The sequence below is a fragment of the Salvia splendens genome, chromosome 13 (genome assembly GCF_004379255.2).
Source record: "Salvia splendens isolate huo1 chromosome 13, SspV2, whole genome shotgun sequence".
NCBI classification, from domain to species: Eukaryota; Viridiplantae; Streptophyta; class Magnoliopsida; order Lamiales; family Lamiaceae; genus Salvia; species Salvia splendens.
Genome location: NC_056044.1, coordinates 16,730,455 through 16,757,626, shown reverse-complemented (window position 1 = coordinate 16,757,626; position 27,172 = coordinate 16,730,455). Strand labels below are relative to the sequence as shown.

At 38.9% G+C, this 27,172-nt stretch overlaps 1 long non-coding RNA gene across 1 annotated transcript; it reads left to right on the top strand.

Moving 5' to 3' along the window:
* The first annotated feature begins 3,032 nt into the window (after positions 1-3,032).
* On the top strand, positions 3,033-4,792 carry LOC121761149. The gene is made up of 3 exons (XR_006041940.1): positions 3,033-3,107; positions 3,993-4,058; positions 4,529-4,792. It is a non-coding gene; the product is annotated as an uncharacterized LOC121761149 (long non-coding RNA).
* The last annotated feature ends 22,380 nt before the right edge of the window (positions 4,793-27,172 follow it).

Sequence of the window (27,172 nt, the reverse complement as noted above, 5' to 3'; positions counted from 1 at the left end):
TGTTGGAGTCGACTTTGAACCACATTGAGTATTTATGTGATTTTTTTAGAAGTTGTCCTCATGTTCCTTCTGATTTGATTTTGATACCCGCTTGTTGGGACCACAGCATGGATTTATTTCGATTATTCCGCGCTTTCAAAAATGCCACTGTTGAGTTATCCGGTGTTTATTATCCTACTTCTGTGCGCGTTTTGGAGCATTGCATGTATGTGGCAATTGGTTTTAAAACTTGTGTGAAAAATACTCAATTCATTGAGTTGAAGGTTATTTTGTTTTACATGGTTGAAAAATGGTTAAAATATTTTTCACGTATTCCAAATGTGTTTTTGATTGCAAAATGCTTGGATCCAAAGTGGAAGTTGCATGGTGTTTATAAAATTTTAGACATGTACTATGGTTGTTTGCACGCTTTGGATTTTTCTCAACTCCGCGAAATGGGCTTGACAAGAGGAGAATGCTTCGAACTAAGTATTCCGGATGTTGATGAAATCAAACTAAGGTTAGATAGTGCACTTCGTTCTCTCTACGCGGAATATGAAATGCGGTATAACACCGCTCACCAGGTACGTGCTCCTCCTAGTCCGTCTACATTTGATTTTGGTGGAGGGGATTTTACCAATATCATGATTGATCCCGACGTAGTATCACAATTGCAAGATCTATACGGTACTACAACCAATAGGACTAAAGCGACTAGTGAATTAGATATATATTTGGAATCGCGCTCTATTTTTCAAGATGCAGGTCCTCCTACTCAACAAATTGACGTCCTAAATTGGTGGGGAACACATGACAAAGAGTTTCCGATACTCTCCATCATGGCTAAGGAGATATTCGCCGTTCCCGCTTCCACCGTCGCCGTTGAACAAGCTTTTAGTGTCGGCGGTTGTGTCCTAGACGACAAAAGGAGCAATCTCTCCGCCAAGAACATGGAAGCCACTATGTTACTTGACGATTGGGCAAAGGCGGACATGAGATCACAAGAGTCGGATTTCGACTTCCGTGTAGAGAGTGATGGTGAAGAATTTTCTTCCGATGGCGATGACGAGGTCAGAAGCGAGGGCACTCAACATTAGCAATGAGTCGACGGGGGGCGGTGAACGGCGAGCACAGCCGACCAAAAAGGTAAGCAAGGTAAGAGAACTACGTGGGCTTTGATTCCTCAATAAAATTGTGGATACGTAGGCACCTCAACTTAAATTTGAAAAGTGTAACTTCGAAAGTTTAAGTTGAGCTCAAGCCCTTTTCAATTATTTTTTTCCCCCCATTTCATGTTTTTTTATTTGTAATTGTAATGTATCGTTGTTGCGGCTAAGTTGTACTTGAAGATCATTAAAATATATTCCCCATTTGATAAGTATCTTATTGGTGAAAAAGTGGATATCTTTGGGGCAAATGGTACTGGAACACAAATTTATATATGATCTTGAAGTATCAACGAGATTCCATAAATAAATTTGTGTTCCAGTACCATCTGCCTCAAAGATACCCACTTTTTTACCAATAAGATATTTATCAAATGGGGAATATATTTTAATGATCTTCAAGTACAATTCTTCTCGGAATCAACCATTTTTTCATGCAAAATGTTGCCCATTTTCTAAGCAAACACATATCAGCACGCCATATACACATTGCTGCATTTCTAATAGGGGCAATTTGATCTTCCAAAGCAATCAATGCATCTCGAACACACATAATCAGAATATTATTCAAGCATCTATCATGGAAAAAATCAGAACAAACTATCTATTAGTGCTAATTTTTTCCATGCTTGAATAATATTCTGACTATGTGTGTTCGAGATGCATTGATTGCTTTGGAAGATCAAATTGCCCCTATTAGAAATGCAGCAATGTGTATATGGCGTGCTGATATGTGTTTGCTTAGAAAATGGGCAACATTTTGCAAGAAAAAATGGTTGATCCTAAGGTAAGAGAACTACGTGGGCTTTGATTCCTCAATAAAATTGTGGATACGTAGGCAACTCAACTTAAATTTGAAAAGTTTAACTTTGAAAGTTTAAGTTGATCCCAAGCCCTTTTCAAATTTTCCTTTTTCCCCCCATTTCATGTTTTTTTTTATTTACCTTCCGAGTCCCACGAGGCGACGACACTTGTAAATTATATTATATTGTTGTATGTTGTTGTATTGTATACTTATGTATTGTAAATTGTAATGTATCGTTGTCCGTTACAACTCAAAATCAATAAAATTTATTTCATTTTCTCCTTATTCGTCTTATTTGTGCTTGAATTATGCATTGTCTTGTTCCGATTTATTGTATAAAGCCAAATTTCAAATTAAAAAAAAAATAATAATAATAATTGAACCGGCGAAACCGCCGGTTCGAAAACCGGAACCGCCAAAACCGCCGGAAAACCGGCGGTTCCGAACCGGAACCGGAACCGCCGGTTTTCGAACCGGAACCGGAACCGTGAAATAGCCTCACGGTTCGGTTCCGGTTCCGCCATCGACCGAACCGGAACCGCCGGTTCGTGAACCGGAACCGCCGGTTCGTGAACCGTGGGCATGTTTATCTTGGTCACCAAGAATTCCCTTGTTGTCACTTTATAAATAAATATTCTGGAGAGATTCTCCCCTCCTCTCTTATACTCTTCTCCCCTTTGATCTGCCAATAATGTTTAGACAAGGTAACAATTAAACCCCAATTAATTGTGAAATCAAATACACGCAATGAAAGGCAAATATACCTTCAGCACATTTGCGTTTTTTTTTCCAATCTTCAAACTGCACCAAAAATAAAACCCCAATCACCTTTAATTCCAATTTTCTTGAGAATCAATTACCAAAATTTTCGTCTGCAAAACACGGTATATCAACCCCTTCTCACTCCCCAATTCATTCACCCTCATACCTAAATTCCTATCAAGCAGCGGAGGGAGCAGTAGAAAGAAATTCGTCAACCTCCTCACCAAATCCTAATTTCACAACGGTAATCATCCTCCCATGTTCCCTCCATGTTCTTCCTCATAAGGAATTATGTTTACACCTGAGAACATTTTCTGACAGAAACTAGGAACTAAATTCGGAAGGGGGAGAACCAGAAATTCGATCTTTTGCCTAAGCCGATTTGTTCAGTGAAGGTATAAACCTCTCCCTTTCCCTCAAATTTTTTTCCAAACATCAAGCATATCACTTTGTTGCATCAATCGAAACTCGAAACCGTTTTAAAGCAATCAACTTAATCAAAATTTGAGAACTTATCTTGCGGGGTTATTTGGGATTGAATCGGGTAAACGGCAACGTTGATTCTTACACCACGGCGAATTGGAGAAAACGGCGGATTCTGCTTTGAGAGTCTGATTTAATTAAATCTGTTCTTTTGGGGGAAGAAAGTCGAGCAGAGAGAGAGAGAGAGTTGGAGCTTCTGTTTTGAAGTGATACAGGAGAGAAAAGTTAAAACACATTTTGGGAAGGAGTGTTTTATTTAATTTGTTTACCACTTTTTTTTTTCCAATTTTAAATGTTACTTTAAAAGGGTATGGGAAATGGGTACGTGTAGGTGGAGGAGGGGATGTTACGTGTGTAAAATCCTTGTTTTCATTTTATTATTATAATTAATGATTGGTTAATGTGGAATATGGTAGTAGGGAGTAGTGCACGTGTATTTTGGAAGTGAGTATATTTTGTTTATCATCTGAGTTTTTTTTTGTTCTTTGTAAGGAGATGGGGGTTTGGTGGATTAAATTGTTTTGGGCCAATTCTTTAAGTCTTGGCAGTGGCCCAAAATCTTTTGAATTTCTTGAGCTTGATTATGTTAACTCTTTTATTAGACTATATGGTGTTTTAATCTTTGGGCCGTTTTAATAGGCGTGAGCGGCGGATTTAATCGAAAAGACCGAGTTCTAATTGAAAAGAATTCATAATCATATCGATAGAATAATTGAAACTTTGAGATGCATGCATCTTACCTTTTGCTTGACTCATTATGTTGATACATGTTCTTTTTTTAAAAAAAATATCTAAAGGTGATATCTTGCGAACGACACGTGATTCCAAGGGGAAGGATATAGTTGAGAATTAAGCGCTTTGAGGTGGGCTTTCTATTAACTACGGACCATGTCCTAATTACTTTATCGATGGAAATCACTATGTTTATCATGCCGCGATTTGTTTTAACGTGCCTATCTGATGTGGCTTTTGCCACTATTATTTAAATCGAATTCGGATCCTCGTAGGGCATCAAACCCTACTTGGATTAGTGTACACCTATGGTAGATCGTGTGCTAGCGTACGGGCTGGCCGGTCTAGTGACCTGGTTTGCGGCCGCATTCCTTGTCATGTATTGGCAGATATGGCTAACGTCTACGGGAAAATGACTGATCAGTCGACTTTTACAATGGGAAATGATTTTGAGTGCCTCGGGCCTTTCTAAAGCTAAACCCCGATGGTTACTTATGTATGGCATGATAAATAATAATATTTTTTTAAAAAATGTTTTCGGCATGAGCCCATTAAGTATTATTTTAGTACTTAGCCCTGCATGTGTTTTCCTTATGTGCAGGTTGAGCGGCGACGAGCGGTTGGCGGTGTTGAGCAAATTAAATGAAGAATTAAACATTTATATATTTTTGACTATGAGTGTCGTTGTGTCTTCACATATGACGTCACTTTTCTTTTGGATGCTTCCGCTGAAACTCGTTTTACTTATTGTTGAATTCTCGAAACTATTTTGATTTCGTTTAAAATATAAAGACATGATATGTTTTGGAATACGTTGAACCCTCGTTATTTCGAAATAAATTATGATAATTGTTTCCTCTATTTAGTCTATCTGTCAATGCGTCACTCTGTCATTTTCTTTTGATTATTTGTCAATAAATACCTTGGTCAAACCCCTTTTATAAAACCCTAGTCTCTTTTTCTTTGATTGTATTTAAGTCCGTTTAAGTCGCGATCGCCGCATTTATTATACCCTAGAAGGGCGGTCGTGACACTTTTTCTACAAAAAATTACCAAATTTAAATTCTATTCCTATTTAAATAATTTCCTTGCTACTCCCTAAAGTACACCCCCCCTTGTTCCATACTTGGAGATTTTTAAATTATCTCGTTACCTTATTTATGAAATACCCAATATCTTTTCACCTAATTTGTGAATATATTTCTCTCCAAGTAAATACCAAATCAATTCTCTTGCTAATTAAATGGCAAATTTCGAGAACCCCTCCCCCTTTTATACACGCCTACTTTCTTTTAAATTGTGGGATTTATTCATTGACCTCTATTTTATTCCTCCACAATTATAATTAATTTATTTAAGTGTGGGATTAATCCTAGAATATAAAAAGGGAGGAACCCTAACCCTAGCCCCTATTCACACGTTTTTCCTCCCTCTCCCTCTCTCCCAAACGCCTCCCTCCCTCTCTTCACCCTCTCCACAAATCCTTTACCAATTCCTTATTCTTGCATCATTTTGGAGTTGAAAACTCAAGATTCATCGAAGAATCGCATCATTCGTCATTCCTACCGATTGTTTTTGCAAGAAAAAAGGTATACCTGAATCATCTTTCTCATTCTTACCATTGAATCCATGTGTCTTGATCCCCTCATGCATGTAGTGAGTGTAGAAATCGTAGACCTAAAAATTAATCGGTTGGGAAGGATGTTTGCATGAGAAAGTATGTGTATGTGCGTGTATGTATGTGTGTGTGTGAGTTTGTGGATGATTCATTGGTGAATGCTATGTATAAATATGAGGTCATGGTTGTGAGGTCATTTTTGAAGCATGAATATGTGTTGAAAGTATGAATAGGTATGTGTGGATGAATGATAAACAAACCCTAGTTTGTAAATGTTGAGCATGAATACTTTGGTGTTCGGACAGTAGGTTCCGACGAGTGTTTGACCGACCAAACGATCTTATTTTGGCACAAATTTTTAACTGAGTGAAGTTTTAGGTGTCTTCTGTGTTGTGTCAAAATTTCAGCCTCAATTGTTGAAAGATGAAATTTTAACAAATTTTTCAATTGAACTGAACAGTCCTACCAGAATTTGTGTTCTCGTCCAGTAAGTTTCGTTTTTTATTTGACCGACCTAAAGGTGTTATTTTGGTGTGAAATTTTAACTGGATAATCCTTGATGTGTCTACTGTGTGGTGACCAACGTTTAGGGTCATATGAGGTCGGATGGAGTTTTAATGATTTTTACAAAAACACTGTGCTGTTATGCTAGATTCTGGTTTTGTTGAAATGAACTTTGTTGACAAGTTTGAGTGAATTACATGATACATATGTGAATAAGGAACGTATCCTATTATGTGGTTATGTGTTACACGTTGAGGTATGCTTGAGTGTTTGTTTCGTTTAAATTGATGAACGTTGGGATGGGCAATATAAGAAAATGATGGAATGAACGATAGGGCATGAATGACAAATGTATTGATGGAAAGACTGATTGTGTTATGGTGTTGATAAGGATTGTGGTGCGTACGTGTGTACAAAGAGCAAGAGTTGAAATAAAGTTGTGAATTGTGTATAAGCAAGCTAGGTGGGCTTACTTTTACTAAACTCCTTTTACGTTTCAAATTGTGATATTGAAGTTATAAGGGTGGCTTAAAGTGTTATGTCATGCCATGGTTGTTTTGATGTTGAGATTGTTGCCTGATGCCTAGTTCGTTTGAGCTTGCTCCGTTAGGCTATAGGGCTATGTGTGAAATGAATTCGGGTCTGAGAAGGGCCGCAAACCCTATCAAACAAATTCGGGTCCGTTAGGCTATTGAGCTAAACTCCTTTTACGTACTCAGCCATGCATATGTTTTCTTTTTGTGCAGGTTGAGCAGGATGTTGCGGCAGATGTTGAGTCGAGCTTTAGGAATTCCCGAATGTGTCGTGTCTTTATACATGGGCGACATCCTATGACTCTCCTTTGATACTTGTTTTCCGCTGCCTTATTTGAAACTATTTTTTTTCAGCCTTCCGCATTACTCTATACAGTTTTATGCCACTAAGTACTTTGAGACATTTATCCGCTACTTAACCATTTTGTAGACTAAAACACTTTATCTTGAAGTTAATTGAGTTTTCATATTAAATGTTGGTCTTTATCGTTTCTCCACAGTCACGAGTTCTCCGTCTTTAAATTGTTGAAAGAATGTGAAATCGATGATGTGATGATAATGATGTTTTGGCAAGAGTATGCATGTGTATGAAAGTTATGTGTGAATATGATAATGTGATGGTATGATTATGTGGAACATGAGCACGAATGACACGATGTCCTAAGTATGTGTTATGTGTGTGAAAGTGTTGCGACGTAAGCATGTGAACATAGAAAGCCCTAAGATGATCTCGAATTTAGTGATACGTGACAAGCTTTAGACCTATCACAAACAACGAGTTAAAATGTAGTTTGAGGAATCTTCGTGTACTAAGGAAAATCATCGTCTTCGCGTAGATGGTACAAACAAAACAAACTGCACGCAAGTGCGCTCAATATAATGTCAGCATGCGGCAAGCATGGAACGTACCGCCGCTACCACAGAGAGGAGGGAAAAACGTGGGAGAGTTTGTCGCCCGTTTCGAAATCCTGAGGAAAGAGATCCAAGGGTACTATGAGACGGCATATGGTGGCATACGAAGGCTAGTTGGGTTAATGCCCGAGAGTTGGAAGGAATGGATGGAAGCGACAGCCAGTCGTTTCACTTGGTACGAACAGCGAAGTAACGAGATGGACGGTGACATGAACGGCTTCCTGAAGGCCGTGAAGTGTGCTCTAGTCGATTCCCGTTTTGAGCTACCACCGTCGGCGGAAGAGGAGGAAGACGAGATAGTATGGGAGGATAAACACATTCTCGAGGTTGGACCCCTGACAGGAGGTGAAGCCGGAGCACGAGTAGGAATGGTTCCGGGCTTCGAGGATGATTACGTATGGGATGCCATGGAGGATGAAGAAGTCCTCCATTTGCTTAACGAGTATCACGAAGAGGAGGACCCGGAAGAAGAAGAAGAAGACTCGGAAGAAGAAGAGGACCCCGAAGAGGAAGAAAATAACGATAGATAGTTCGATGGTTGTTTCTGTCTTAAGTTGTTAGAAAGAAGAGAACTCGGAAGAAGAAGAGTACCCCTTTTGCTTTTGATCTTGAACGAATGTTTTGTTTCCCTTTCCAAGCTTCAATAAAAGTTCCACGTTTTGTTTGACTTTGCGCACTTGTGGTATATCGTTTCGTACACGTGAATGAATGCAAGGAAGCCTTGTTTTGACAACAACAAATACTAACAACGATGTTAACTTGTGTTTTAGATCAAGATGCCACCGAGACGTACACGTGGCCCACGAGTAGGGGGAAATGAAGATGAACGGTCCGAGGGAAGTGTTGGGAATCAACCCCCGCCTACACCACCACCCCTACCGCAACCTCAAGATAAGGAATACATCAAGACCTTCCGAAAGGAAAAACCCCCAAAGTTTGATGGGTTGGGAGAGCCACAAAAGGAAGAGGCCTGGATACGCGACATCGAGCGTATTTTTGAGTTTATGGTGTGCACTGATAAGGAGCGTCTGGCATGCGTGACTTATCAATTGACTGGGCCTGCTGATCATTGGTGGGAAACCAGGCAAAGGATAATGGACCCTGCCCGCCGAGAGGCGTTGACATAGGACGAGTTGAAGGAGGAGGTGTATAATAAGTACGTCCCCATGAGCTACAGACGAGCCAAGACAGTAGAGTTCTACACCTTGAAACATGGAAACATGGAAACATGACGGTGACAGATTATGACCGTGCACTTTGTGAGATGACCCGATATGCACCCGAGTTGGTGGACATAGATGAGAAGATGGCTGCGAAGTTTCACTCTGGCCTTAGAACCGAGATAAGAGTAGCCGTGGCCAGCCGCCAAGGAAATTCTTACTCCGAGATTTTGAGTTGCGCCTTAGATGTGGAAGAGGCACTGCCTAAGAACGAGAGGGTGGCAAATCCTACACCACCTGCACCACAATCGAACTATAGAGACAAGAGGAAGTGGGAAGGCAACCGAGCCCCTTTTGACAACAAGCGACACCATTCCACTCTCCGCCACCCACAGAACTATGGCCGAAAAGTCGTGCCACAACAGAGAGGAAATCAACAGAGGGCACCTTACTGCAACCGGTGCTCCAAGTTTCATGTTGGGGAGTGCAGAGTCGGAGGCATCCGATGCTTCGCTTGTGGTGGAAACAGACACATGTCTCGAGAGTGTCCGAACAATAAAGGAGGAATGGGGAATGGACAAGGACAGAGGCAACCGCAACAACCACAACTGATCCGAAAAGTGGCCCCACAACAGGCAAGGGCATATGCTTTGAGAGGAAATCAAGGGTAGGAGCAGCAAGCCAACAAGGGCAAAGATCACTTGGCAGGTATGGGCAAGCTCCAGCAACTACCTATTATCGTGTTGTTTGATACGGGTGCTTCGCACTCTTTTATTTTGATGTCATGTGTGAATGCCTTAGAACTCTCTACTGCTAAACGTGATTTGGGTTTGAGTGTGTCTTCACCGATTGGAGGTCTAATTGATATTTTGCAAACTTGCTCGAACGTAGAGTTTGTGTTAGGAGAGTTAGGAGTAGTAGCTCGACTTTTGCACGTTATGCCTTTGGAGAAAGGTGACATAATTTTGGGAATGGATTGGCTTACCGAGAATCACGCTACGATCCACTGCAAAGAGAGACATATTTCTTTCCAAGCCCCTGGCGACGAGCCGACTATCTTGTATGGGATTTCCATGAACCGACAAACCTCTATAATCTCTGCATTGTAAGCAACCACGATGAACAGAAAAGGGCGTCCTCGTATCTTGTGTACTTAAATGGAGAAGATGAGAAGGACTTGAAGGTGGAAGACGTGGTCGTAGTACGAAACTTTCCCGACGTATTTCCTGAAACTTTACCTGGACCGCCACCTGACAGGCAAGTGAAGTTTACCATTGATTTGGAACCTGGATCTGCGCCAGTATCGAAAGTACCTTACCGAATGGCCCCTAAGGAGTTGGCTGAATTGAAGATTCAGTTGCAAGAACTGCTAGATTTTGGATTCATTCGACCTAGTGTGTCACCGTGGGGAGCGCCTTTGTTGTTCATGAAGAAAATGGATGGAACGATGAGGATGTGCATCGACTATCGTGAGCTCAACAAGTTGACCTTTAAGAATAAGTAACCACTCCCAAGGATCGATGATTTATTTGACCAACTTCGAGGAGCTGGCGTATTCTCAAAGATGGACTTGAGGTCGGGATATCATCAACTAAATGTCCGACGAGAGGATGTGCCTAAGACTGCTTTTCGCACTCGTTATGGCCACTATGAGTTTGTCGTGATGCCATTTGGACTGACTAACGCCCCGACAGTTTTCATGGACTTGATGAACCGAGTTTTCCACGAGTATCTCGATAAGTTTGTGTTAGTCTTCATCGACGATGTGTTGGTATACTTGTAGAACGAGGAGGAGCATGGATGGCACCTGCGAACGGTGTTGGAGACGTTGCGGAAGGAGAAGTTATATGCCAAGTTTAGTAAGTGTGAGTTCTGGTTGAATAGAGTGAACTTTCTTGGTCATATCGTGACGACTAATGGAATTCAAGTGGACCCAGCAAAGGCCGAGGCAGTGCAAAATTGGAAGTCGCCGAAAACGCCGAGTGAACTCCGCAGTTTCTTGGGATTGGCGGTATACTACCGACGTTTCATCGAGGGATTGTCTAAGATCGCGAGACCGATGACGCAACTGTTGAAGAAAGGAGTCAAGGTAGTTTGGACGCCGGAATGCGAGGCGAGTTTCCAACTATTGAAAGAGAAATTGACTACAGCACCTGTCCTAGCGGTGTTGGAAACCGACGAGGACTTCGCCGTCTATACTGACGCGTCGAAAGTGGGACTAGGATGTATGTTGATGCAAGATGGGAAGGTGATAGCATATGCTTCCCGGCAATTGAGACCGAATGAGCTGAACTTTCCGACTCATGATTTAGAGCTAGCAGCAGTAGTGCACTCATTAAATATTTGGAGACATCATCTCTATGGAGGGAGATGTGAGATTTTTACGGACCATAAGTCTCAAGTACTTCTTCGAGTTGAAAGAGTTGAACATGTGACAACGACGTTGGCTAGAGATCGTGAAGGATTATGATTGCGGTATTCACTATCACCCGGGCAAGGTGAACGTGGTAGCCGATGCTTTGAGTAGGAAGAACCAACCGCAACTGGCTTCTTTTCTAACTCAAGAGGAAGCGTTGATCCGCGAGTTCGATAGGATGCAATTGGAGATAGTGAAAGCGCCCGAGACAGTAGGAGGAAGAATAGCGACGCTAGTGATTGAGCCAGACTTAAGAACCAAGATCATAGAAGCTCAACGACGTGATGAGAAGTTGGAAGAGACACATGCAAAGGTGAGAACCGAGAAACATGACCACTTTCGTGAGGAGGCGGATAATGCTTTGACGTTCGATGGACGTTTGTGTGTGCCAAACGATGAGGCGCTTAAAGATGAGATTTTGAGTGAGGCACACGACACGCCTTACACTGCTCACCCTGGAAGCACGAAGATGTATCGAGACTTGAAGCAACGTTTTTGGTGGAATGGAATGAAAGGAGATGTAGCATCGTTTGTGGAGCGATGTCTAGCTTGTCAACAAGTGAAGGCCTTACACCAACGGTCATATGGGAAATTGCAACCGCTCGAGATTCCCGAATGGAAGTGGGAGCATATAGCCATGGACTTCGTGACGAGCTTACCAAAGTCCCAAAAGGGGAAGCACTTCGATTTGGGTGATCATCGATCGACTCACTAAAAACGCGCACTTTTTACCGATTAGAATCACCTATGGATCGGACAAGTTAGCTAAGCTCTACGTGAGTGAGATTGTACGTTTGCATGGTGTGCCAAACAAGTCAATAGAGTCCGTGAAAGTGTTGTGGAAACACCATGGTCCCGAGGAAGCCACATGGGAGTTAGAAGATAAGATGAAAGAGAAGTACCCCGAATTGTTTATGTGAGACGACCAAATTTCGGGAAGAAATTTCTGTTAAGAAGGGAAGGATGTAGCACCCCGAAAATTGTGACTTTTGTTTTCTTTAATGTGGTTGTCGATTTAGAATTTCATTCATGGAATTTAATTTCTATGTGTTTGAGTTAACAATGTGAGTTTTAATTGTTGTGAGTTATATGAAATAATGTACTATATTTTCCAATGTGGGAAATTAATTAAATGGGATCATGCATTTTGTTCTAGCCATTTTATTCGGAATTTTCGGCCCCTTCAAATTATTGGAATTAATATTTTCTTTTTTGGATTTAATTAATTTTTTTGGGATATTTATCCAAATTAAATCCAAACCAAATTATCCCTAATTTATTCTACATGATTTTCGACCATTAGCCTATTCCTGGGAGATTTTCGAAAATCCCCTATTAATTAGGAGGATGAATTATTTTTATAGATTTAATTGGTACCTTGTTTAATTTCCTTCTTGAATTTAAAATCCAATTAAATCTAACCATATTTTGTTCCATATCCTATTTTAATTAGGTTTTGACTCTTTCCTTCTTTAAGGCCTATAATTTTTGCCCCATATACCTATAAATTTCCTTAGGGAATTAATTTATTTATTACCTATTTTGTGGGAGTCTTTTACCACAAAAAATTACCAAATATAAATTCTATTCCTATTTAAATAATTTCCTTGCTACTCCCTAAAGTACACCCCCCCTTGTTCCATACTTGGAGATTTTTAAATTATCTCGTTACCTTATTTATGAAATACCCAATATCTTTTCACCTATTTTGTGAATATATTTCTCTCCAAGTAAATACCAAATCAATTCTCTTGCTAATTAAATGGCAAATTTCGAGAACCCCTCCCCCTTTTCTACACGCCTACTTCCTTTTAAATTGTGGGATTTATTAATTGGCCTTTATTTTATTCCTCCACAATTATAATTAATTTATTTAAGTGTGAGATTAATCATAGAATATAAAAGGGAGGAACCCTAATCCTAGCCCCCATTCACACGTTTTTCCTCCCTCTCCCTCTCTCCCACACGCCTCCCTCCCTCTCATCACCCTATCCACAAATCCTTCACCAATTCTTTGTTCTTGCATCATTTTGGAGTTGGAAACTCAAGATTCATCGAAGAATCGCATCATTCGTCATTCCTACCGATTGTTTTTGCAAGAGAAAGGTATACTTGAATCATCTTTCTCATTCTTACCATTGAATCCATGTGTCTTGATCCCCTCATGCATATAGTGAGTGTAGAAATCGTAGACCTAAAAATTAATCGGTTGGGAAGGATGTTGGCATGAGAAAGTATGTGTATGTGCGTGTATGTATGTGTGTGTGTGAGTTTGTGGATGATTCATTGGTGAATGCTATGTATAAATATGAGGTCATGGTTGTGAGGTCATTTTTGAAGCATGAATATGTGTTGAAAGTATGAATAGGTATGTGTGGATGAATGATAGACAATCCCTAGTTTGTAAATGTTGAGCATGAAAATTGTGGTGTTCAGAAAGTAGGTTCCGACGAGTGTTTCACCGAGCAAACGATCTTATGTTGGTACAAATTTTTAACTGAGTAAAGTATTAGGTGTCTTCTATGTTGTGTCAAAATTTCAGCCTCAATTGATGAAAGATGAATGTTTAACGAATTTTTTTTCAATTGAACTGCGCAGTCCTGCTAGAATTTGTGCTCTCGTCCAGTGAGTTTCGTTTTTGATTTGACCGACCTAAAGATGTGATTTTGGTGTGAAATTTTAAATGCATAAACCTTGATGTGTCTAGTGTGTGGTGACCAAATTTTAGGGTCATATGAGGTCGGATGGAGTTTTAATGATTTTTGCAAAAAGACTGCGTTGTTCTGCCAGATTCTGGTTTTGTTGAAATGAACTTTGTTGACAAGTTTGAGTGAATTACATGATACATATGTGAATAAGGAACGTATCCTATGATTTGGTTATGTGTTGCACGTTGAGGTATGCTTGAGTGTTCGTTTCGTTTAAATTGATGAACGTTGGGATGGGCAATATAAGAAAACGATGGAAGGAACGATAGGGCATGCATGACAAGGATTGTGGTGCGTACGTGGGTACAAAGAGCAAGAGTTGAAATAAAGTTGTGAATTGTGTATAAGCAAGCGAGGTGGGCTTACTTTTACTAAACTCCTTTTACGTTTCAAAATTGTGATATTGGAGTTATAAGGGTGGCTTAAAGTGTTATGTCATGTCATGGTTGTTTTGATGTTGATATTGTTGCCTGATGCCTAGTTCCGTTTGAGCTTGCTCCGTTAGGCTATAGGGCTATGTGTGAAACGAATTCGGGTGTGAGAAGGGCCGCAAACCCTATTAAACGAATTCGGGTCCGTTAGGCTATTGAGCTAAACTCCTTTTACGTACTCAGCCCTGCATATGTTTTCTCTATGTACAGGTTGAGCAGGATGTTGCGGCAGATGTTGAGTCGAGCTTTAGGAATTCCCGGATGCGCCGTGTCTTCATACATGGGCGTCATCCTATGACTCTCATTTGATACTTATTTTCCGCTGCCTTATTTGAAACTATTTTTTTTCAGTCTTCCGCATTACTCTATACAGTTTTATGCCACTAAGTACTTTGAGACATTTATCCGCTACTTAACCATTTTGTAGACTAAAACACTTTCTCTTGAAGTTAATTGAGTTTTCATATTAAATGTTGTTCTTTATTGTTTCTCCATAGTCACAAGTTCCCCGTCTTTACTATCCTTAGTAAGGGCGGTCGTGACAGAGTGGTATCAGAGCTTCGTTATTTCACTCTGGTCCGAGAGTCTTCTTTCAGCTTAAGTCTAGATTAGTACCCCTAAACTAGAAGTATCACGAAGGCTCAACATCGGAAGCATCACGCTCAACCAAAAGAAAGTGAGGTATGTTTTAAATTGTTGAAAGAATGTGAAATCGATGATGTGATGATAATGATGTTTTGGCAAGAGTATGCATGTGTATGAAAGTTATGTGTGAATATGATAATGTGATGGTATGATTATGTGGAACATGAGCACGAATGACACGATGTCCTAAGTATGTGTTATGTGTGTGAAAGTGTAGCGACGTAAGCATGTGAACATAGAAAGCCCTAAGATGATCTCGAATTTAGTGATACGTGACAAGCTTTAGACCTATCACAAACAGCGAGTTAAAATGTAGTTTGAGGAATCTTCGTGTACTAAGGAAAATCATCGTCTTCGCGTAGATGGTACGAACAAAACAAACCGCACGCAAGAGCGCTCAATATAATGTCAGCATGTGACAAGCATGGAACGAGTACCGCCGCTACCACAGAGAGGAGGGAAAAGCCCTGGGCGAGTTTGTCGCCCATTTTGAAACCCTGTGGAAAGAGATCCAAGGGCACTATGAGACGGCTTATGGTGGCATACGATGGCTAGTTGGGTTAATGCCCGAGAGTTGGAAGGAATGGATGGAAGCGACAGCCAGTCGTTTCACTTGGTACGAACAGCGAAGTAACGAGATGGACGGTGACATGAACAACTTCCTGAAGGCCGTGAAGTGTGCTCTAGTCGATTCCCGTTTTGAGCTACCACCGTCGGCGGAAGAGGAGGAAGACGAGATAGTTTGGGAGGATAAACACATTGTCGAGGTTGGACCCGTGACAGGAGGTGAAGCCGGAGCACGAGTAGGAATGGTTTCGGGCTTCGAAGACGATTACGTATGGGATGCCATGGAGGATGATGAAGACCTCCGTTTGCTTAACGAGTATCACGAAGAGGAGGACCCGGAAGAAGAAGAAGAGGACTCGGAAGAAGAAGAGGACCCCGAAGAGGAAGAAAATAACGATAGATAGTTCGATGGTTGTTTCTGTCTTAAGTTGTTAGAAACGAGTAGAAGTAGTACCCCTTTTGCTTTTGATCTTGAACGAATGTTTTGTTTCCCTTTCCAAGCTTCTATAAAAGTTCCACGTTTTGTTTGACTTCGCGCACTTGTGGTTTATCGTTTCGTACACGTGAATGAATGCAAGGATGCCTTGTTTTGATAACAGCGAATACTAACAACGATGCTAACTTGTGTTTTAGATCAAGATGCCACCGAGACGTAGACGTGGCCCACGAGTAGAGGGAAATGAAGAGGAACGGTCCGAGGGAAGTGTTGGGAATCAACCCCCACCTCCACCACCTCCCCTACCGCAACCTCAAGATAAGGAATACATCAAGACCTTACGAAAGAAAAAACCCCCAAAGTTTGATGGGTTGGGAGAGCCACAAAAGGCAGAGGCCTGGACTATGAAAGTGAGGAGATTGATTTGATTGTTGGGTTGTTGAGAAAGTGGGGAGATTGATTGTCTGGCCAGACTATGAAACTGTTTTTGTGATACTCGATGATATTTCTTATTTAAACGTAAAACTCGAGTTCACTGTGGTATGGATGACATAACTGTTATAAAATGTATTCGGCATGAGCCCACTGAGTATATCAAGTACTCAGTCCTGCATATGTTTTTTCTATGCGCAGGTTGAGTGGGATTTTGCGGCGGATGTTGAGTCGAGCTTTAGGAATTCCCGGATGCGTCGTGTCTTCTTACATGAGTGTCATCCTATGACTCTCCTTTGATACTTGTTTTCTGCTGCCTTATTTGAAACTTTTTTTTCAGTCTTCCGCATTACTCTATAAAGTTTTATGACACTAAGTACTTTGAGACATTTATCCGCTGCTTAACCATTTAGTAGACTAAAACACTTTCTCTTGAAGTTAATTGAGTTTTCATATTAAATGTTGTTCTTTATCGTTTCCTCATAATCACAAGTTCCCCGTCTTTACTATCCTTAGTAAGGGTGGTCGTGACAAATAGCATGACCGAATAAAGTAATAAGTTCATTACTACTGCTTGACGTTTAACATAGTTAACATTGTATTTCAATAGAATGTCATATTGTAACATCCCAAATTTTGTGACATTTATTTAAGATATGTCGATTGGTAATTTCATTTATGAAATTTAAATTGTTGCTACGGGATTGAGTTTGATTATGTGGAATAAATCGTCATGGGGAAATTGGAATGAAGTGCTAGTTATATTTAATGTGGGGAATCAATTTAAATAAATATCATGCATCTTGTTCCAGCTAAATAAAGTGGCTATTGTCGACCCCTCCAATTATTAGAAATTTTCTTGGATTTAATTAATTGTTTTGGGATATTCATCCAAATTAAATCCAAATCAAATTATCCCTAAATTGTGCTACATGAAACTCGAACTCTAACCTATTATTTTTGTGAGTTTCGGATATCCTCTACTTGAATTAAGAGGATGAATTAGTTTCTTTGATAAAATTGGTACCTTGTTGATTCCTTCATTTATTTTAAATCCAATTAAATCTTGCCACATTTTATTCCTTCACCCCAAATAAATTAAGAGTTGCATTATTTCCTTGTGGCTAAGTAAGCCAATTTTCGCCCCCCCCCTATTTGTAGAGGAGAATATATTTGTTTCCTATTTTGTGGAATTCCCTTTTTTCAATACCAAATTAATACCTAAGCCAAATTAATTGGGGATGTGAATATTTTCCTTCTATTGTGTCTCCATCCCACAATTCTTTTTAGCTTAATTTCCTTAGGGGAAATCTATTTTATTGCTGCCTATTTTATGGGAGTCTTTTCCTATAAAGAAATTACCAAATTTAAATCCTATTCTATTTAATTTTGGATTTAAATAATTTCCTTGTGCACACCGTCAAGATTTTCGCCCCTTCCCTCATTATTTCCTACTTGGAGATTTAATTTATTTTGTTCCCTTGTTTATGGAATATTCATTGACTTATTTCCTAAAATGTTAATCTATTTCTCTCTAAGTAAATACCAAATAAATTCCTTATTGAATTTATTAACCTAATTTTTGAAATTTTGCCTTCTTTTTAATTGTGGGATTATATTTATTGGCCTTTATTTTATTCCTCCACAATTAATTAATTAATTTATGGGATTAAACCTAGGACTATATAATCACCTAAACTAAACCCTAGCCCCCATTCTCCCTCATAATTTTCGTGCCTCACCTCTCCTCCCTCTCTTCAACCTCTCCAAAATTTCTTCCATCCTTGTTCTTGCATCCATTGAAGTTTTATTTTCAAGAGTTCCCGACGAATCGCATCAATCTTTGCTTCTATCGTTTGGTTTTTGATTCAAGAAGGTATAACTAAATCTTTTCCTCATCTTCTCCATTGAAACCTTGTTCTTGATTCATTCATGCATATAGTGAGTGTAGGAATCACAGATCGCAAAATTAATCGGTGGGAATTTGTGTTTGTAGGAGAAAAACTGTGAATATGCGATTGTGAATGAATATGAGTAAAGTTTGAATGATTCATTAGTGAATGATGTGTGGTTATATGAGAACATGATTGTGAGAACCTTTTGAAGCATGTTTGTGTGTGAGAAGCATGAAAAATTGTGTTTGGTTGAATGAGGAAGAAACCCTAATTTTGAAATTTTGGGACCTGAAAACTGTGGTATTCGGACAGTGGATTCCGACGTGTGTTTGACTGACCAAAGGATCTTATTTTGGTTCGAATTTTCAACTGATTAAACTTCAAGGTGTTTTCTGAGTGGTGTGTCAATTTCAGCCCCTTTTGACAAAAGATGAGATTTTAATAAATTTTTGAAGTCGACTGCGCAATTCTGCCATAAACTTGTATTCTCGCCCAGAAAATTTCGTTTTCTATTTGACCGACCAAATGGCCTCATTTTGATGTGAATTTTGAACTGGATGAAATTCGAAGTGTCTTCTGTGTTTTGTAAAAAATTCAGTCTCATTGGGCATCGGATGAATATTTGGTGAATTCTTCAAATGAACTGCGCAGTGCTGCCAGAATTTTTATGTTCCGACCAGAGAGTTGCATTAATGTTTTGACTGACCAATCGACATGATTTGAGTGAGAAGTTTTAACTGGATGAACTTGAATGTGTCTACTGTGTTGTGACCAAATTTTAGCTTCATATAAGGTCGGATGGATTTTTGGTGGACTATATAATCACCAAAACTAAACCCTAGCCCCCATTCTCCCTCATAATTTTCGTGTCTCACCTCTCCTCCCTCTCTTCAACCTCTCCAAAATTTCTTCCATCCTTGTTCTTGCATCCATTGAAGTTTTATTTTCAAGAGTTCCCGACGAATCGCATCAATCTTTGCTTCTACCGTTTAGTTTTCGATTCAATAAGGTATAACTAAATCTTTTCCTCATCTTCTTCATTGAAACCTTGTTCTTGATTCATTCATGCATATAGTGAGTGTAGGAATCATAGATCGCAAAATTAATCGGTGGGAATTTGTGTTTGTATGAGAAAAACTATGAATATGCGATTGTGAATGAATATGAGTAAAGTTTGAATGATTCATTGGTGAATGATGTGTGGTTATATGAGAACATGATTGTGAGAACCTTTTGAAGCATGTTTGTGTGTGGGAAGCATGAAAAATTGTGTTTGGTTGAATGAGGATGAAACCCTAATTTCGAAATTTTGGGACCTGAAAACTGTGGTATTCGGACAGTGGATTCCGACGTGTGTTTGACTGACCAAAGGATCTTATTTTGGTTCGAATTTTTAACTGATTAAACTTCAAGGTGTTTTCTGAGTGGTGTGTCAATTTCAGCCCCTTTTGACAAAAGATGAGATTTTAATAAATTTTTGAAGTCGACTGCGCAATTCTGCCAGAAACTTGTATTCTCGCCCAGAAAGTTTCATTTTCTATTTGACCGACCAAACGGCCTCATTTTGATGTGAATTTTGAACTGGATGTAATTCGAAGTATCTTCTGTGTTTTGTAAAAATTTCAGTCTCATTGGGCATCGGATGAATATTTGGTGAATTCTTCAAATGAACTGCGCAGTGCTGCCAGAATTTTTATGTTCCGACCAGAGAGTTGCATTAATGTTTTGACTGACCAATCGACATGATTTGAGTGAGAAGTTTTAACTGGATGAACTTGAATGTGTCTACTGTGTTGTGACCAAATTTTAGCTTCATATGAGGTCGGATGGATTTTTGGTGGACTATATAATCACCAAAACTAAACCCTAGCCCCCATTCTCCCTCATAATTTTCGTGTCTCACCTCTCCTCCCTCTCTTCAACCTCTCCAAAATTTCTTCCATCCTTGTTCTTGCATCCATTGAAGTTTTATTTTCAAGAGTTCCCGACGAATCGCATAAATCTTTGCTTCTACCGTTTAGTTTTCGATTCAAGAAGGTATAACTAAATCTTTTCCTCATCTTCTTCATTGAAACCTTGTTCTTGATTCATTCATGCATATAGTGAGTGTAGGAATCACAGATCGCAAAATTAATCGGTGGGAATTTGTGTTTGTATGAGAAAAACTATGAATATGCGATTGTGAATGAATATGAGTAAAGTTTGAATGATTCATTGGTGAATGATGTGTGGTTATATGAGAACATGATTGTGAGAACCTTTTGAAGCATGTTTGTGTGTGGGAAGCATGAAAAATTGTGTTTGGTTGAATGAGGATGAAACCCTATTTTCGAAATTTTGGGACCTGAAAACTGTGGTATTGAGACAGTGGATTCCGACGTGTGTTTGACTGACCAAAGGATCTTATTTTGGTTCGAATTTTTAACTGATTAAACTTCAAGGTGTTTTCTGAGTGGTGTGTCAATTTCAGCCCCTTTTGACAAAAAGATGAGATTTTAATAAATTTTTGAAGTCGACTGCGCAATTCTGCCAGAAACTTGTATTCTCGCCCAGAAAGTTTCGTTTTCTATTTGACCGACCAAATGGCCTCATTTTGATGTAAATTTTGAAATGGATAAATTCGAAGTATCTTCTGTGTTTTGTAAAAATTTCAGTCTCATTGGGCATCGGATGAATATTTGGAGAATTCTTCAAATGAACTGCGCAGTGCTGCCAGAATTTTTATGTTCCGACCAGAGAGTTGCATTAATGTTTTGACTGACCAATCGACATGATTTGAGTGAGAAGTTTTAACTGGATGAACTTGAATGTGTCTACTGTGTTGTGACCAAATTTTAGCTTCATATGAGGTCGGATGGATTTTTGGTGGACTATATAATCACCAAAACTAAACCCTAGCCCCCATTCTCCCTCATAATTTTCGTGTCTCACCTCTCCTCCCTCTCTTTAACCTCTTCAAAATTTCTTCCATCCTTGTTCTTGCATCCATTGAAGTTTTATTTTCAAGAGTTCCCGACGAATCGCATTAATCTTTGCTTCTACCGTTTAGTTTTCGATTCAAGAAGGTATAACTAAATCTTTTCCTCATCTTCTTCATTGAAACCTTGTTCTTGATTCATTCATGCATATAGTGAGTGTAGGAATCACAGATCGCAAAATTAATCGGTGGGAATTTGTGTTTGTATGAGAAAAACTGTGAATATGCGATTGTGAATGAATATGAGTAAAGTTTGAATGATTCATTGGTGAATGATGTGTGGTTATATGAGAACATGATTGTGAGAACCTTTTGAAGCATGTTTGTGTGTGGGAAGCATGAAAAATTGTGTTTGGTTGAATGAGGATGAAACCCTAATTTCGAAATTTTGGGACCTGAAAACTGTGGTATTCGGACAGTGGATTCCGACGTGTGTTTGACTGACCAAAGGATCTTATTTTGGTTCGAATTTTTAACTGAGTAAACTTCAAGGTGTTTTCTGTGTGGTGTGTAAATTTCAGTGCCTTTTGACGAAAGATGAGATTTTAATAAATTTTTGAAGTCGACTACGCAATTCTGCCTGAAACTTGTATTCTCTCCCAGAAAGTTTCGTTTTCTATTTGACCGACCAAATGACCTCATTTTGATGTGAATTATGAACTGGATGAAATTCGAAGTGTCTTCTGTGTTTTGTAAAAATTTCAGTCTCATTGGGCATTGGATGAATATTTGGTGAATTCTTCAAATGAACTGCGCAGTGCTGCCAGAATTTTTATGTTCCGACCAGATAGTTGCATTAATGTTTTGACTGACCAATCGACATGATTTGAGTGAGAAGTTTTAACTGGATGAACTTGAATGTGTCTACTTTGTTGTGACCAAATTTAAGCTTCGTATGAGGTCGGCTTGATTTTTGGTGGACTATATAATCACCTAAACTAAACCCTAGCCCCCATAATTTTCGTGCCTCACCTCTCCTTCCTCTCTTCAACCTCTCCAAAATTTCTTCCATCCTTGTTCTTGCATCCATTGAAGTTTTATTTTCAAGAGTTCCCGACGAATCGCATCAATCTTTGCTTCTACCGTTTGGTTTTCGATTCAAGAAGGTATAACTAAATCTTTTCCTCATCTTCTCCATTGAAACCTTGTTCTTGATTCATTCATGCATATAGTGAGTGTAGGAATCACAGATCGCAAAATTAATCGGTGGAAATTTATGTTTGTATGAGAAAAACTGTGAATATGCGATTGTGAATGAATATGAGTAAAGTTTGAATGATTCATTGGTGAATGATGTGTGGTTATATGAGAACATGATTGTGAGAACCTTTTGAAGCATGTTTGTGTGTGGGAAGCATGAAAAATTGTGTTTGGTTGAATGAGGATGAAACCCTATTTTCGAAATTTTGGGACCTGAAAACTGTGGTATTGAGACAGTGGATTCCGACGTGTGTTTGACTGACCAAAGGATCTTATTTTGGTTCGAATTTTTAACTGATTAAACTTCAAGGTGTTTTCTGAGTGGTGTGTCAATTTCAGCCCCTTTTGACAAAAAGATGAGATTTTAATAAATTTTTGAAGTCGACTGCGCAATTCTGCCAGAAACTTGTATTCTCGCCCAGAAAGTTTCGTTTTCTATTTGACCGACCAAATGGCCTCATTTTGATGTAAATTTTGAAATGGATAAATTCGAAGTATCTTCTGTGTTTTGTAAAAATTTCAGTCTCATTGGGCATCGGATGAATATTTGGAGAATTCTTCAAATGAACTGCGCAGTGCTGCCAGAATTTTTATGTTCCGACCAGAGAGTTGCATTAATGTTTTGACTGACCAATCGACATGATTTGAGTGAGAAGTTTTAACTGGATGAACTTGAATGTGTCTACTGTGTTGTGACCAAATTTTAGCTTCATATGAGGTCGGATGGATTTTTGGTGGACTATATAATCACCAAAACTAAACCCTAGCCCCCATTCTCCCTCATAATTTTCGTGTCTCACCTCTCCTCCCTCTCTTTAACCTCTTCAAAATTTCTTCCATCCTTGTTCTTGCATCCATTGAAGTTTTATTTTCAAGAGTTCCCGACGAATCGCATTAATCTTTGCTTCTACCGTTTAGTTTTCGATTCAAGAAGGTATAACTAAATCTTTTCCTCATCTTCTTCATTGAAACCTTGTTCTTGATTCATTCATGCATATAGTGAGTGTAGGAATCACAGATCGCAAAATTAATCGGTGGGAATTTGTGTTTGTATGAGAAAAACTGTGAATATGCGATTGTGAATGAATATGAGTAAAGTTTGAATGATTCATTGGTGAATGATGTGTGGTTATATGAGAACATGATTGTGAGAACCTTTTGAAGCATGTTTGTGTGTGGGAAGCATGAAAAATTGTGTTTGGTTGAATGAGGATGAAACCCTAATTTCGAAATTTTGGGACCTGAAAACTGTGGTATTCGGACAGTGGATTCCGACGTGTGTTTGACTGACCAAAGGATCTTATTTTGGTTCGAATTTTTAACTGAGTAAACTTCAAGGTGTTTTCTGTGTGGTGTGTAAATTTCAGTGCCTTTTGACGAAAGATGAGATTTTAATAAATTTTTGAAGTCGACTACGCAATTCTGCCTGAAACTTGTATTCTCTCCCAGAAAGTTTCGTTTTCTATTTGACCGACCAAATGACCTCATTTTGATGTGAATTATGAACTGGATGAAATTCGAAGTGTCTTCTGTGTTTTGTAAAAATTTCAGTCTCATTGGGCATTGGATGAATATTTGGTGAATTCTTCAAATGAACTGCGCAGTGCTGCCAGAATTTTTATGTTCCGACCAGATAGTTGCATTAATGTTTTGACTGACCAATCGACATGATTTGAGTGAGAAGTTTTAACTGGATGAACTTGAATGTGTCTACTTTGTTGTGACCAAATTTAAGCTTCGTATGAGGTCGGCTTGATTTTTGGTGGACTATATAATCACCTAAACTAAACCCTAGCCCCCATAATTTTCGTGCCTCACCTCTCCTTCCTCTCTTCAACCTCTCCAAAATTTCTTCCATCCTTGTTCTTGCATCCATTGAAGTTTTATTTTCAAGAGTTCCCGACGAATCGCATCAATCTTTGCTTCTACCGTTTGGTTTTCGATTCAAGAAGGTATAACTAAATCTTTTCCTCATCTTCTCCATTGAAACCTTGTTCTTGATTCATTCATGCATATAGTGAGTGTAGGAATCACAGATCGCAAAATTAATCGGTGGAAATTTATGTTTGTATGAGAAAAACTGTGAATATGCGATTGTGAATGAATATGAGTAAAGTTTGAATGATTCATTGGTGAATGATGTGTGGTTATATGAGAACATGATTGTGAGAACTTTTTGAAGCATGTTTGTGTGTGGGAAGCATGAAAAATTGTGTTTGGTTGAATGAGGAAGAAACCCTAATTTCGAAATTTTGAGACCTGAAAACTCTGGTGTTCGGACAGTAGATTCCGACGTGTGTTTGACTGACCAAAGGATCTTATTTTTGTTCGAATTTTTAACTGAGTAAACTTCAAGGTGTTTTCTGTGTGATGTGTAAATTTCAGCCCCTTTTGACGAAAGATGAGATTTTAATAAAGTTTTGAAGTCGACTGCGCAATTCTGCCAGAAACTTGTATTCTCGCCCATAAAGTTTCGTATTCTATTTGACCGACCAAATGGCCTCATTTTGATTTGAATTTTGAACTGGATTAAATTCGAAGTGTCTTCTGTGTTTTGTAAAAATTTCAGTCTCATTGGACATCAGATGAATATTTGGTGAATTCTTCAAATGAACTGCGCAGTGCTGCCAGAATTTATATGTTCCGACCAGAGAGTTGCATTAATGTTTTGACTGACCAATCGACATAATTTGAGTGAGAAGTTTTAACTGGATGAACTTGAATATGTCTACTGTGTTGTGACCAAATTTTAGCTTCATATGAGGTTGGATGGATTTTTGGTGATTTTTACAAACAAACCGCGCAATTCTGCCAGATTTGTTGTTATGTGGAAATATCACTTGTTGCCAAGTTTTAATGAATTATATGATGCATGTATGATTTGGGATGGTATCCTGTGACGTGATTATGTGTGACACGTTGAGAAATATTATGGCATGTTGTTCCTTAGGTTGATGAATGTTGGGATGGGTAAATTAAGGGAATGATAAAAGGAACGATAGGACATGCATGGTAATGTCAATTTATGGAAGGCTAATTTGTGTTGTGATGATTGGCAAGGGTTATTGTGTGTACGTGAGCATAAGGAACGTTGGTTGCCTTAAGTGGATATTGAATTGATTAAACCAACGAGGTGGGCTTTCTTTACAAATCTTTTTATTTTCCGAAAATATGATGTGGTGTTATAAGGGTGGTTTAACTTGTTATGTCAAGCCATGGATTGTTTTGATTGAGATTGTGTGTCTGATGCCTAGTTCGTCTGAGTTCACTCCGTTAGGCTATATGGCTGTATTGTTAAACGAATTCGGGGTCTGAGTAGGGCTGCAAACCCTATCAGGCTGTGTACACTGGTGAGATCGGGAGCCGTCCTTGGCCACACTTTCGTTGCACTGTGGATTGATGATTGTGATTGATGGATTGTTGAGAAAATGGGGAGATTATTTGACTGGACAGTCTATGAAACGTTTTTGTGTTCTCGAAGATATTTCTTTACTACGTATAAAACTCGAGATCACTGGTATGGATGACATAACTGTATAAATGTTTTCGGCATGAGCCCATTGAGTACAACAAGTACTCAGCCCTGCATATGTTTTTCCCTATGTGCAGGTTGAGCGGGATGTTGCGGTGGATGTTGAGTTGGCCTAGGAACTTTGGATGCGTTGTGTCTTCATACGTAAACGTCATCCTTGACCCTCTTTAAACCTTATTTCCGCTTCTATATTTTTGAACTATGCCTCAAGACTTTATTCTGTTTCGTACTGTGTTTGAACTTGTTTGATTGTGTTAGGCGTTAATCTGATGTTTACCCTGTTACTCTGAAATGGTTTTTCGTGAAATAAACCAAATGTTTTATTTTGGAAGTTAATTGGATTTTAATATTTATTTTCTCCGCTGCTCTTTTGAAAAATCCTTTGCCATAAGTCGTTTCTAATTAATAATAAATTTATAACATTAGGTTTCTTTAAACTAAAAATTTGTTGTCTAAACATTTATTCCATAAATGTTGTCTTTAATGTTATCCCGTGGTCACGATTGCCTCGTTTGTAGTACACCTAGTTTGGGCGGTCGTGACAGAGTGGTATCAGAGCTTTGTTCTTTCGCTCTGGTCCGAGAGTCTTCTTTTACTTTAAGTCTAGATTAGTGAACCCTTATTGACTAGAAGTGTCACGAAGGCTCAACATCCAAGCATCACGCTCAACCAATGAAAGTGAGGTATGTTTTAAGTTGTTGATGAAATATGAGAACGATGTATAAGATTGATGATATGATGAGGATGGTTTGGGCAAAAGAATTCATGAGCATGTAATTACGTGATGATGTGATGTGATTCTAAATTCGTGAATAAATGATGTGAAAAGGACGTAAATGTGAGCATGATTTGCGTGATGATCTAAACACGTGTTATATGTGTGAAAATGATATTGTGATAGTGTGATTATGTGGAATATGAGCATGATTGTCAATATGATCTAAGCACGTGTTGTATGTGTGAATATGATATTGTTATGGTATGATTATGTGGGACATGAGCAAGATTGGTATGATGACCTAAGTATGTGTTATATGTGTGAAAGTGATGACGTAAGCATGTGAACATAGGAAGATGGAGTGTTTTATACGAAAGATGAAGATTGATGAGTTGTTTTGAGAATGTTGTAACTTTTTTAAAAAATGTTTGTTTCAAACATATAGGTGAAGTGCATTGTGTCTGATTATGTGGAAAAAAAAACTTGAGGTTGATGTTTTACAATGGTAAGGACTAGTTGTTCATAGTGGAATTTGATTGACAAAACTATAACATGTTATGG